Genomic DNA, 11,492 nt, shown 5'->3' on the forward strand with positions numbered 1-11,492 from the left:
GGACCCTTTCTGGGGCGTCCACCTGACTCTGCTAACGGAATCCAAGGAGACACTGTCCTCTGTGACAGGAGTTAGTTTAAATTTCATAAAATTTCTTTGGACGTAGAAATCCAAATTTGGTCTGGAAGCATGTGGGTTTCTGTCACTTACAGTGATTCAGTCCTGCCCTGCGAGGATCTGTTAACTGTGGTTTTTGAACATGAAAGCGGGGTGCAGACAGCTGGGATGGTCGCCCATGTCACCTGCTGTCGGCACACGGCCATTCCCGGGGGGGCCCTCATCCTGCGCCTTTCAGAGTCCTCGGAGCCTGCTTTCTGCCCCTTCCCTCTAAGTGTGCTGCCCCAAGCCAGAATTTGGGGTGGGGGTTATGAAGACATTCAGATGGGCAGTAGTGATTTATAAATGGGTCTGGGACATCAGAAGTTGGTGTCCCACAGGGGTATGTTGGGGCTCGTGTTGGTTGAGAGGGGGCCCTTTTTGGGTTTTTCTGTGGCACCAGATTGCAGAGGTCAGAACACCACTGACCACAATATGTGGGGTTGGGCTAAAGAATCTCTGGGGCTCATAGACTGGCCTTGTGAGCTCAGGGTGGGTAGCAGGGTCTTTGGGATTTCTACCACTTTCCATGTTGGGTGCCTCTCCGGACCTCAACATGCTCATGGTGCAGCACCAGCACACGACCCCAGGTTCTGTTTCAGTCCGCTCAGTCCTCTGACCCCAAACTCCTGACTCCAAGAGGCTTTCAGACCCATGGCCCACACATCCAGGTGTTCTCTCTCTGGGTTCTCGTAGACATCTTGGACTCCGTGTCTCCCAGCTGATAAACCCTATGCCCTCACTCCCCAGCCACGGGGTAACCTCTGCTGCCTGCCTGCCTGCCTCCCCTCCCCACCTCCCCTCCCCACACCATGGTCCCAAGACGTGCCTTATTTCTTCCTTGCCCCGGGCCTTCAAAGACCCCAGGCTTGGAGTGAGAGCGGCCCGTGTGGCTGTCTCTCAGCCTCACTGTGCTCTGTCCTGTGCACATGGGAGCCCCTGTGCTCCACATGTTAGCTTTGCCTGTCCACCCACGTCACCCTGCACCTGGACCCCCCTCGATCTGGCCTTGGTGAGGCACCTGCCCCCAGTACACAGGTGGTATTTCAGCTTCACGGAGGCCAGACAGCAGACCCCGAGAGGCCTGTTCTCTCACTGTGTTCTCCGCCACAGAGGGAACTGTAAATGTGTCAGGAGTTCTGTACCCCCGATTCAGGGAAGGGAAAGAAAGGTATGCAGAATTTTGCAAAGAAAAGGTCTCATTGAGGATGGGTAAGGGTCTCCTCTTCCATCGGTGCAAGGAAGGGCTGTTGCGCTGATGCAAATAGTGTGGGGAAGACAAACAGTGCATGGTACAGATGCACAGGTGTGTGCTACTCAGGTATGGTGCGGATATCGCGTTTGGCGCAGGTGTACTCAGGTGCGATACAGGCAAATTCAGGTGCGTGGTACAGAAGCACTCGTCTGCGGTACAGACGCTCTCAGGTGTGTGCTATAGATGCTCTCGGGTGTTTGGCCCGATGGACTCAGTCAGGTGTGTGGTACAGAAACAGATGTGGCCCCAGCCCTCCCAGTGGGAGGCAAGGGTTTGGTCAGCGGAGGCACATTGAGGAGTGGGCAGTTTGGGAGGTGGTGGTCACCGGGGACTTGGGTGGCCAGTCAAGGCTTTGGTGCGTTGGGGGTGGTGGTGGGTATGTGGCTGTGTTTCCAGAAGGCCTAGAGGCAGTGGGGCTTAAGGGGCCGGAGGGTCTGCTGGGGAGTCCAGGCTACTTGAAGGGAGCAGATGGTCCTGAGGGCCCCAGCCCTGCCCAGGCCGCCCCATCAGGGTGTGCGGAAACTCCCTTCGATGCGCTGCACCCACCTGGTTCCCTGCGCCGGGAGCCAAACCCAGCTCCGAGAGCCGTCATTCGGCCACACGGGGGCAGTGCAGTCACGCCAGGCAGGGACGCCTGCCCTGGATGCCTCGTCCACAGCATGACCCATCGCGTGCCCAAGGACACGCCAGCACAGAATTAACAGAAGCAGCAGAGAAACTGGAGTGAGTGGGGCTTAAAGTCTGAGGGCAGCAACACCTGTCCTGGAAAGTTGTGAACAAAGACTTAGGCAGCTTTTCACTTACTACTTTGCTTAAGCTGTGCCCTGGGTCCACTTAGACATGGGTGTTTGGGATGGGCAGGCAGAGCTCCCCTGGGGAAGACGGCCTCCGTGAGGCCAGGTCAGCTGCCACAGCCGCCCGCAATACCTGATCACTTGTCCTCTGTCCCCATGTGCCCTCCTCCCTCACCTCCCATCCCTTATTCCCTGTCCCCAGCCTGCACTCCCCCGTTCCCCCTTCCCTGGGCTCTTGATCACCTACTCTCACATACTCCCTCTCTTGCCATTTGAATGGTGTGTTGATGACCCAGCTCTTGACTTGACTTACAGGAAGACGAAGAACCTGCTGGAGACACCGGATTCTCAGCCAGCTTTAGCCTTGGGTTCTTTGTGAAGAAAATAATCCCGGAATGGTCAGAAAGGCCTGACTTGTGGCCACGGCTATGGTCACACTAAAGTTAACCTAGCCAACTGGGAGAGCCACTTGTGTCAGTCCAGAGGAGCCTGGTCAAGGAGGAAAGCAGGTGGGGGTCTGGGGACAGAGGAGGGCCTCCGCAGGGTGGGTGAGGATTGAGGCCCCTCCTGGGGAGGGGAGGGGCTGCAGGCGAGCAGATGCGCCCTCCCTCCTGTGTTGCTGAGCAGTCCCCGTGGATCCTCCTGTCACCTGAACCCCTCAGGTCCCCCAGGCAGGGGGTCTGTCCTGCTGGGCAGCGTGGGCCCCCCTCATCCCTCACCCTCACATCACCCGACAGGTGGGCCCAGGAGTAACCTGGGGTTCACAGCTTCTCCATAGCATTACTCACGGTTGCACATGTGAGTAGGTGTGTGTAAGTGCGCGTATGTGATTGGCCAGTGTCTGATGCCCACTAGAGTAGAGGCTCCAGGTGTCTGCCTCTAAAGCTGGACCATACGTACCTGGTGGGTAAATGGGTAAAGCTGGGGACTCTTCCCTCTTGTGTGTATACGTGTTAAGATATTTATAGCAACAAAACTTACATTGTTACAGTTTTAAGAGTACAGTTCAGTGGCATTAAGTACATTCACAGTGCTGTGCAGCCATCACTCCCATCCGTCTCCAGAACTTCTCCTCTTTCCAAACTGAAACTTTGTCCCCATTAAACCCCAACTCCCAGCCCTGGCACCCACCATGTTACTCCACATCTATGGATTTGACTCCTCTTGGGACCTCATCTCAGTGGCAGTATTTGGCTTTTTGTGCTTGGCTTGTTTAACTGAGCATCATAACTCCGAGGGTCATCCACATCATAGGTGTCAGAATTCCCTTTCTAGGCTGAATAATATTCTAGTGTTATTAATGGAAATGGAATGGAAACCCCACATTTTGCGCACCCATTCATGTGTTGATGGACAGGCTTGTTTCCACGTTTTGGTGGTTGAATTATGAACATTGGTACACAACTCTCTCTTAAGGTCACTGCTTTCAGTTCTTCGTCAGACGTCTGGTTATGTACCCAGAATGGTAGATTACATGGTAATTCTGTGTGGACTTGTCTGAGGAAATTCCATACCATTTTTTATAGCAGCTACCCGTTTTCACATTCTTCCCAGTAGTGCACAAGGTTCTCGTTTCTCCACGTCCTCGCCAAGAGTTGTTAATTTTTGCTAATAGTCACCCTAATGGGTGTGAGGTGACATCCCCTCTTGGTTTCCACTTGCATTTCCCTAACGATCAGTGATGTGGAGCATCTTTTCATGTGCTGTTGGCTGTTCATTTGTCTTTGGAGAAATGTCGGTGTCATGAGGCTTTTCTCCTGTTTTCTTCTAAATGTTTTCTCGCTTATTTCAAATCTTAGATTGATTTTGAAATAGATGTATGGAGTTAGGTAAGGGTTTTTTTTTTTTTTTTTTTTTTTTTGCATGTGCCTATCCATTTTCCTTAGCACCATTTGCTGGCAAGACTGTCCTTCCCCATTTAATGGTCTTTGCACCCTTGTCAAACCTCATTGACCATGTATATGAGGGTTAATTTCTCTGTACTCTATTCTTCCATTTGTCTATATTTATCTCTTCATCGATAAAAATTGGAGACAGAGGGGGCCCATAATTTGGCCAAGGTCACATGATAAGTGGTGGTTAGGCTTCAGTTTGGACAGAGGGCACCCTAGACCATGCTCTTTCATGCATGGACATGGGGAGTGCGGAGGGCACATCTGACCCTGTCCATCCTTCCCACCAGATGACACTACAGGCCAGCCAGACTGGGCTTCACCTTGTTTAAAAAAGGATCATTTCTGCTCACAATTCAGAGGGTTTTAAGATAGCAAAGTTCCTCTTGAAATTGCCTTCAAACAATACAAAGAGCCAGAGAGGGAAACAAAGCTTCAGGGTCTGATGGTGCAGGAGACTCCTGGCCCCACATTCCAGGGAGAAGCTCCGCGTTCCTACAGAGTGCAGGATGGTACAGGAGGGCAGTGCCAGTGAAGGGGAGTGGGGCGTAGGCAGGGGGACAAGGGAAGGCTTCCTGCAGGGCAAGCCCCTCTGTCCCAGGGCAGGAAGTCAGAGAAACTCACCACTTGAGAACATGTCTAATTAGGGCAGAGCCTCACTCTTGTAGGAAGCAAAGAAAGTTCACTTGACATTTGTAAAAGAAGCAACTCAGGAACCAGAAGAAACATCTTAGAACCCAATTTACAGCCAGTATCTGAGAGAAGACCAAAGATACTGCATCCATTTAAAAAAGAACTATAAGCTTGGTTTGCAAACATAATTCGTTCTGGAAACATGCTTGTAATCCAAAACACTTGTATATCAAAGCAAATTTCCTCGTGAGAAATAATGGAAACTCAGATGATTTGTTCCACAACCCCAAAGCATTCATATAAAAATGATCACAACACTGTAATATACAAAATAATAAAAAAAAAACACACAAAAAAGAAAAGTAAACTAACACCTTTGAAAATCTTCATGGCTGGTGTGAGGGAAACGAGAGAGGAGGGTTATTGGGAGGACTCCTTCCACTCTAATGGAATCCCTATCTGTTGGCTCAGTGGAATCCTTTTTGTGCACCTTTAACAAGGAACCGATCCAATGACACTTGCTTCTGCCTCCTTTTGAGGATTTCGCGGAAATGTGACATTGCATTGTGGTTAAACATTCGTTGCTCGCACTGCTACAGCCTTGTTCGCGTGGTGCTTTTCTACAAAATTTTGCACTGTTTCCCGCATTTTACACATCTCTTTGATCTCATTTGAAGCAAGGGATTCCTCGGCCTTTTTCTCCTCCTCCCCTGCACACGAGATCTCCCCCATAACCTCTAGCTCTTGCTCGCGATGCAGATTCATCAGTTCGTTGGTGGTCGGCTCCTGGCCATGCTCCTCCGCCAGTTCCTGAATGTCGTCCTCATTCACCTCCAGTCCCCTGGTCTTCCCCAAGGACACAGTTTCATCGACAACTGGCGGCTGCTGTTCATGAGCAAGCCCCTCTAAGTCAGGTCCAAGAATGCACCCAGGCCACGGGTTTCTCCAAGCAGAACTGAGGGTTCTCTCAGTGCCCCCATCCCAGGCTTTATTGATGATCTTGAGGCAGTTCACAGTGTGGAAATGATTTTTCCAAAACTCTCGGACGGTGAGGTTTGTTCCTTCAGTCACATGAAGCATCGCTGAATAGTGCTTTGGTGTAAAGCCTTTTAAAGTTTGAAATGACTTGCTGATCCATGGACTGGAGGACTGGAGTGGTGTTGGGAGGAAGGAATTTGACCTTAATGAACTCAAATTCCTCCAGTAAGTTGTCCTCAAAGCCTGGAGGCTAAGCTGCGGCATTACCCATAACCAGCAAGGCTTTGGGTGATCGATTCTTTTCTTTTTTTTTTTTAATTTTATTTTTTATTTTTTAAAATTTACATCCAAATTAGTTAGCATATAGTGCAACAATGATTTGAGGAGTAGATTCCTTAGTGCCCCTTACCCGTTTATACCATCCCCCCCCCACGACCCCTCCAGTAACCCTGTTTGTTCTCCATATTTAGAGTCTCTTATGTTTTGTCCCCCTCCCTGTTTTTATATCATTTTTGTTTCCCTTCTCTTATGTTCATCTGTTTTTTTCTCTTAAAGGCCTCATATGAGGGAAGTCATATGATTTTTGTCTTTCTCTGATTAATTTCACTTAGCCTAATACCCTCCAGTTCCATCCACGTGGTTGCAAATGGCAAGATTTCATTCTTTTTTTTTTTTAATTTTTTAATGTTTATTTATTTTTGAAAGAGAGCAAGAGAGAGTGGGGGAGGGGTACTGAGAGAGGGAGGCACAGAATCCGAAGCAGGCTCCAGGCTCTGAGCTGTCAGCACAGAGCCCAATGTGGGGCTCGAACTCACGAACTGCAAGGTCATGACCTGAGCCAAAGTCAGACGCTCAACCGACTGAGCCACCCAGGCGCCCCAAGATTTCATTCTTTTTGATTGCCAAGCAGTACTCCACTGTGTATATATACCACATCTTCTTTATCCATTCATCCATCGATGGACATTTGGGCTCTTTCCATACTTTGGCTATTGTCGATAGTGCTGCTATAAACACGGGGGTGCATGTGTCCCTTCAAAACAGCACACCTGTATCCTGTGCATAAATGCCTAGTAGTGCAATTGCTGGGTCATAGGGTAGTTCTATTTTTAGTTTTTTGAGGGACCTCCATACTTACTGTTTTCCAGAGTGGCTGTACCAGCTTGCATTCCCAGGTAGATTCTTTTCTAAAAGCTATTTCTTCACTGCCGGACCAAAGACCTCGTTGATCCACTCAATGAGCAAGATATGTGTGTCCCAAGCCTTGCTGTTGGACCCACACATGACATTTAACTGGCTCTTCTGCACCTTGCATTTCCTGAAGGCTCGTAGATTCTCGGAATGATACACGAGCGGGGCTTGACTTTGAAATCCCCACTTGCACTAGCACAAAACAAGAGGGTGAGACGGTCTTTCACGGGCCTGTGACCGGGCACTGCATTGTCTTCTTCTGTAATGTACATCCTCTTTGGTATCTCTTTCCAAAACAGCCCCGTCGCATCACAGTTAAAAACTTGCTCCGGCAGGTAACACTCAGAAGCCATGAGCTTCTGGAACTCGGTAGCAAACACCTCCGCTGCCTTAGCATCTGAACTCGTAACCTCTCTGTGCCCCACAACACTATGGATGCCACTTCTCTTCAAGTTATCAAACCATCCCCTGCTTGCTTTGAAGCCGCCTTCGTTTTCTGTTGATGTACCTGGCAGTTTACTTACGAGGTCGGTGTACAAGGCCTTTGCCTTCTCGCAGATAAAGTTCTCGTTCACAGTGTCACCTGCTGGTCGCTTCTCATTTACCCAAACCAGAAGCAACTTTTCTACATCTTCCAGAACATGTGGCCGTGGCTTCGATGTTCTCGTAACTCCTTTTGCTGCATTTGGCTCCCTTATTTGTTCTTTCTTCTTTAGTGTCGTGCAAATGGTCACTGTAGACTTCTTATAAAATCTTGCAGTTTCAGCCAATCACATACCTCGTTCGTACGTCTCGATTTCCTTCTTCCACTGTAATCATCTCCCACCACCTTTCTTTTCAGCCTTTCCCTGCTTGGGGCCACTGTGTACGTTCACACAGATGTTGACTACAGCATTAATAACCTCCTGTCATAGACTGCATGTAATGGAACTGGCAATGAGGCAGCAGAGGAGAGGGTCCATGTCTGCAGGCGGCCTGACCTAGAATGACGCAAAGCATTCCTAGGCTCACTCTTGTCTGGGAAAGCAAAGGACTGTCCACGGGTGCTTTGAAGTGACAAAAATACACCAGTGCCGGTTGTGGGCACCTTCCAGTGTTCTGAAAAATCACTGATTTCTGCCGAACACTGCGCCCTGAGACTGCACATGGGAGACAGGCATCCACAATCCCGTTGAGAAAGAGAGGGAACAATTGGCTCGGCTGTGATGTGACGTTCGGTGTCACGTACTACTCGTATCTGAAGACTTGTTCGTTTATCAAGTTAAAACTTACTAGATATGTTTGTTCTTCTTGCAGAACACTTACAGAATAAGTTACTTGCAATCCAAGGTTTTACTGAAATTCTGTAAGAAAGAAAACAAAATGAGAAATCTTAGAGGTTAAAAATAGACTATCTGGAAGGGAAAAGGCTGAAGAACAGGAAAAAAAAAAACAACTAGGGAAGAAAATTTCAAAACAAAAATGGGTCCATTTTCCAGAACTAAAGGAGGTAGGGCTACTTTGGAAGGACACTCCAGATTGACAAGGCCATGCTTAAGAGCATCAGAGCCCAGGGACAAGGAGACCCTTACTGTCTCAGAGGAGGACAGGTGACCCTGAGACTTGAAGGGACTGGCCGCGCGGCAGGGATAGCACAAGGGAAGGTTGTGTCCACTTTGAATTCTGCTACTTGCTGTAAAGACAAAGTTTTCAAGACCTTTTCCTCCCACGTTCCTTTAACTAGGACACTCCTAGAAGACACGTTCCAGGAAGCTGAGTGAACAGACCAAGAGGAAGGGCTGGAATTTGGGAAATAACTGGCATGAGGACAAGTCGAAGGGAGCCAGGATGAGGGGTGATGGCGGAGCTGCCCACGTGGAGTGTGATCCGACTCGCGGACTCTGCGGAAGGCGCATTTTCAGAGCTGCTGAAGGATGTGGAGGACAGTTGCTTCAAAGAAAACCAAGCACATGAGTCATGTTCAGTTAGGGCTGGGGGGGTTGGGAGTGGGGAGAGGCTGTACAAGAAAGGAAATAAATTACAGTAAATATGTCAGGAAATAAACTGTGGTAAATTGGCCCTCTTCTCCCCTCCCCTGTCCTCTTTTCTGTCCCCACAGTGGGTGGTTCTCAGCTCTGGGGCTGCAGCCAGGTACAAGGTGGATGAGAGTTCCTGCACCTTCCCCCAAATCCCAATGCCAGGTGGTGAGGGACACAGGGGTGGCTTCTGCCTCTAGAGGTAACTTGGCACTGAGGGAAGTGAGGCCAGGCCAGGACGAGCTGGGAAGAGCCTCGCAGCAGAGGGAATAGCACCCGTGAAGGCCGATGGCGGAAGGCCGATGATGCAGGCAAGGTGATTGGCAGAGCCTGGGTGGTCTTTGCTGTGGGCTCTTCACAAGTGTGGACTGCTTGGGAGTGGGTGGCTTATGCCCACCAAGGGCAGTCTCCGGGGAGGAGGGGGAGCTGGACACTGGTTTTCCTCTGCACCGGGGGCTGTGCAGCATCACCAGTGCTGGTCCCGTCCTGGGAAGTGGCAGTGAGGTGTTCCTCATGGTGTGGGAACAGCACAGCGAGGCTAAAAGGGAGCCCCGGGGGTGTGGAGCTGCTGTCTTCCCAGGTGGGGGAGTGCCAGCTCTTACTACAAAGGTCCAAACTGGGAGAGGGTCCCGCAATTGGCCTGGACCCACCTGACTTCTGCCAAGATGTGCCCTCCCCCTCCCCGGAAATCATACACATGCGTACTTATTGAACAACAACCAAAAAAAAAAAAAAAAAAATACATAATACCTGCTTCCAAGAAAAAAATGTTCAGGAATCGTAGAAATTAAAAGACAATTACAGTTCACCTGTAACCTCAGTTTTTCTCTGTGCACAACGCACGTTACAAATGTTGGATCGAAGTGCAACTACTGCGTGTAGCTACTTAGAAATACGATATATCGCAATAGAGCTGCAAGTTTACCTGTCACCCGCGGTAATTTCAGGTGTGCACCAGGAAAGAAGCGGGGAGAGCAGACGGACAGTGGTGGCCTTGGTATGGAGTGGGTCTTCTGAGGGCACAGGAACAGGCTGCTCCCCTGCGGGTATCTGGAGAAGAGCATTTCTGCGAGGGGACAGCGAAGGCACGGGTTCTGAGGCTCACATTCAGAGCACAGCAGTGAGTCTACGAAGGGAAGGACTTTGGGAGCCTGTGGGGAGTTGGGATTTTGCTCAGAGCCTGGTAGGGCCTAGAGAAATACCTTTGGCTGCAGCTGTGGGGCTGGACGGGGAGCCTCTACTGGACTAGGTGTGGCGAAGCCCGGTGGGGCTGGGGTGAGGGGTGGGTCCTGGAGACCACCCAGGGACTAGACTTGGGATGGGGCCAGGTGAGGACAGTGGCGTTGGAGCGCGCTGGGGTCTCTGGTGTCCCCTCAGACGCTGGGCAGAGACCACAGGATGTGATGCCGGGCTCCTGGGGGGTGTGGGGGTGGTGCAAAGTCAGGACGCCTGGTGGAGCAGGGGAGGGGGCCACAGACCTTCAGGGTGGAAGAGAAGGTGCCGCCCGCCGCCCGCCGTGGCCCAGGGAGGAGGGGGAGGAGGGGATACGCGCCTGCAGAGTGCGGGTGAGCTGAGCAGGGCCCCAGCCTGGTGGGTTCTGGACTGGGACAACCGCAAACGACCTGGCCGTTCGTTCCTGGAAAGTTCAGGGCGAACGTATTATGTTAATATTTTATGGTTTGTAAAACTTAAAAAAAAAAAAATGCTTATTGATTTTAAGAGCGAGAGAGAGAGGGAGAGAATCCAATCAGCGTGGAGTCCATGCCCGGCTCAAACGCCCCAGCTTTGGGATGGTGACCTGAGCTGAAATCCGGAGTCCCACACTTGCCCCACCGAGCCGCCCAGGCGCCCCTACAGTTCATAAAACTTTTTAGTCCTTTTGATTCTTCGCCATTACCGCAGGACCGAGGCCACAGGAGAGGGGGGGGGGCAGGGGAGGGGAGCCTGGGCCCCCCTTCTTTGCAGCGCAGGTGCCGGCTCTGCCTCCGACGGAGCAGGTGGGTGGGGACGCGTGACTGCGGGCGGTGAGTAGAGTCTGGGGCTCCCGCGGGGAGCACAGGGGCCTCGAAGGGCACAGGGCACCCCTGAGCGGACGGAGTCCTGGACAGACCTCGGGGACGCGATGCGCGCGCGCGCCCCCTGCCGCCTCCCGGGTCGGCTGGGCCGCGGGGCGGGGCGGGGCGGCTCGCGTGCCGGGGTGGGGCCGTCCTTCCGCAGCCGCGGCCGCTGCGGGTCCCCGAGATGCGAGCGCCGGCAGCCGCGCCAGCAGAGCTCCCGGCCCGGGTAAGTGCGCAGGGGCGCGCCCCGCTGGCCCCGCTGGCCCCGCTCTGCCCTTCTGCCGCCCCATCCTCGCCGCCGTGGGCCGTGGGGTCCGACCGGCCACTTCTTAACCGAAAATGGAAACGGGACGTTTGAGGGAAGCCGACCCTCTGCCCCTGCTCGTGGCCCCTGCTCGTGGCCCCTCGCTCCCCCCGCCCCCGCAAGCTTTGGATCGAAGCTCCTGCCTGTGACCCACCGCCTTGGGGCCGGGTGGGGGGCTAATTGCCCTTTGCTCTCGGTCCAGTTTCTTTCAGTAGCTCTTTTGGGCAGATGCTGGCAGGGGGCTTCGCCCTGCTGCACCCCCCCCCCCCCCCCCCCC

General features: G+C 52.1%; 1 protein-coding gene across 2 annotated transcripts in view; it reads left to right on the forward strand.

Annotated features, from left to right (window-relative positions):
* Window positions 1–56: 56 nt before the first annotated feature.
* AHRR (aryl hydrocarbon receptor repressor) overlaps window positions 57–11,492 on the forward strand; it is a 93,640-nt gene continuing 82,204 nt past the window's right edge. Inside the window, exon 1 of one of the 2 annotated variants that reach the window (XM_040462409.1) lies at window positions 57–2,654. The gene's annotated coding sequence lies outside the window, so the exon portion shown is untranslated. Of the gene's footprint in view, window positions 2,655–11,046; window positions 11,138–11,492 lie in introns of those variants that run through there. The other variant, XM_040462408.1, reaches the window with a different exon arrangement.

The sequence above is a fragment of the Herpailurus yagouaroundi genome, unplaced genomic scaffold, assembly GCF_014898765.1.
Source record: "Herpailurus yagouaroundi ecotype Mexico unplaced genomic scaffold, PumYag 321, whole genome shotgun sequence".
Classification (NCBI taxonomy): Eukaryota; Metazoa; Chordata; class Mammalia; order Carnivora; family Felidae; genus Herpailurus; species Herpailurus yagouaroundi.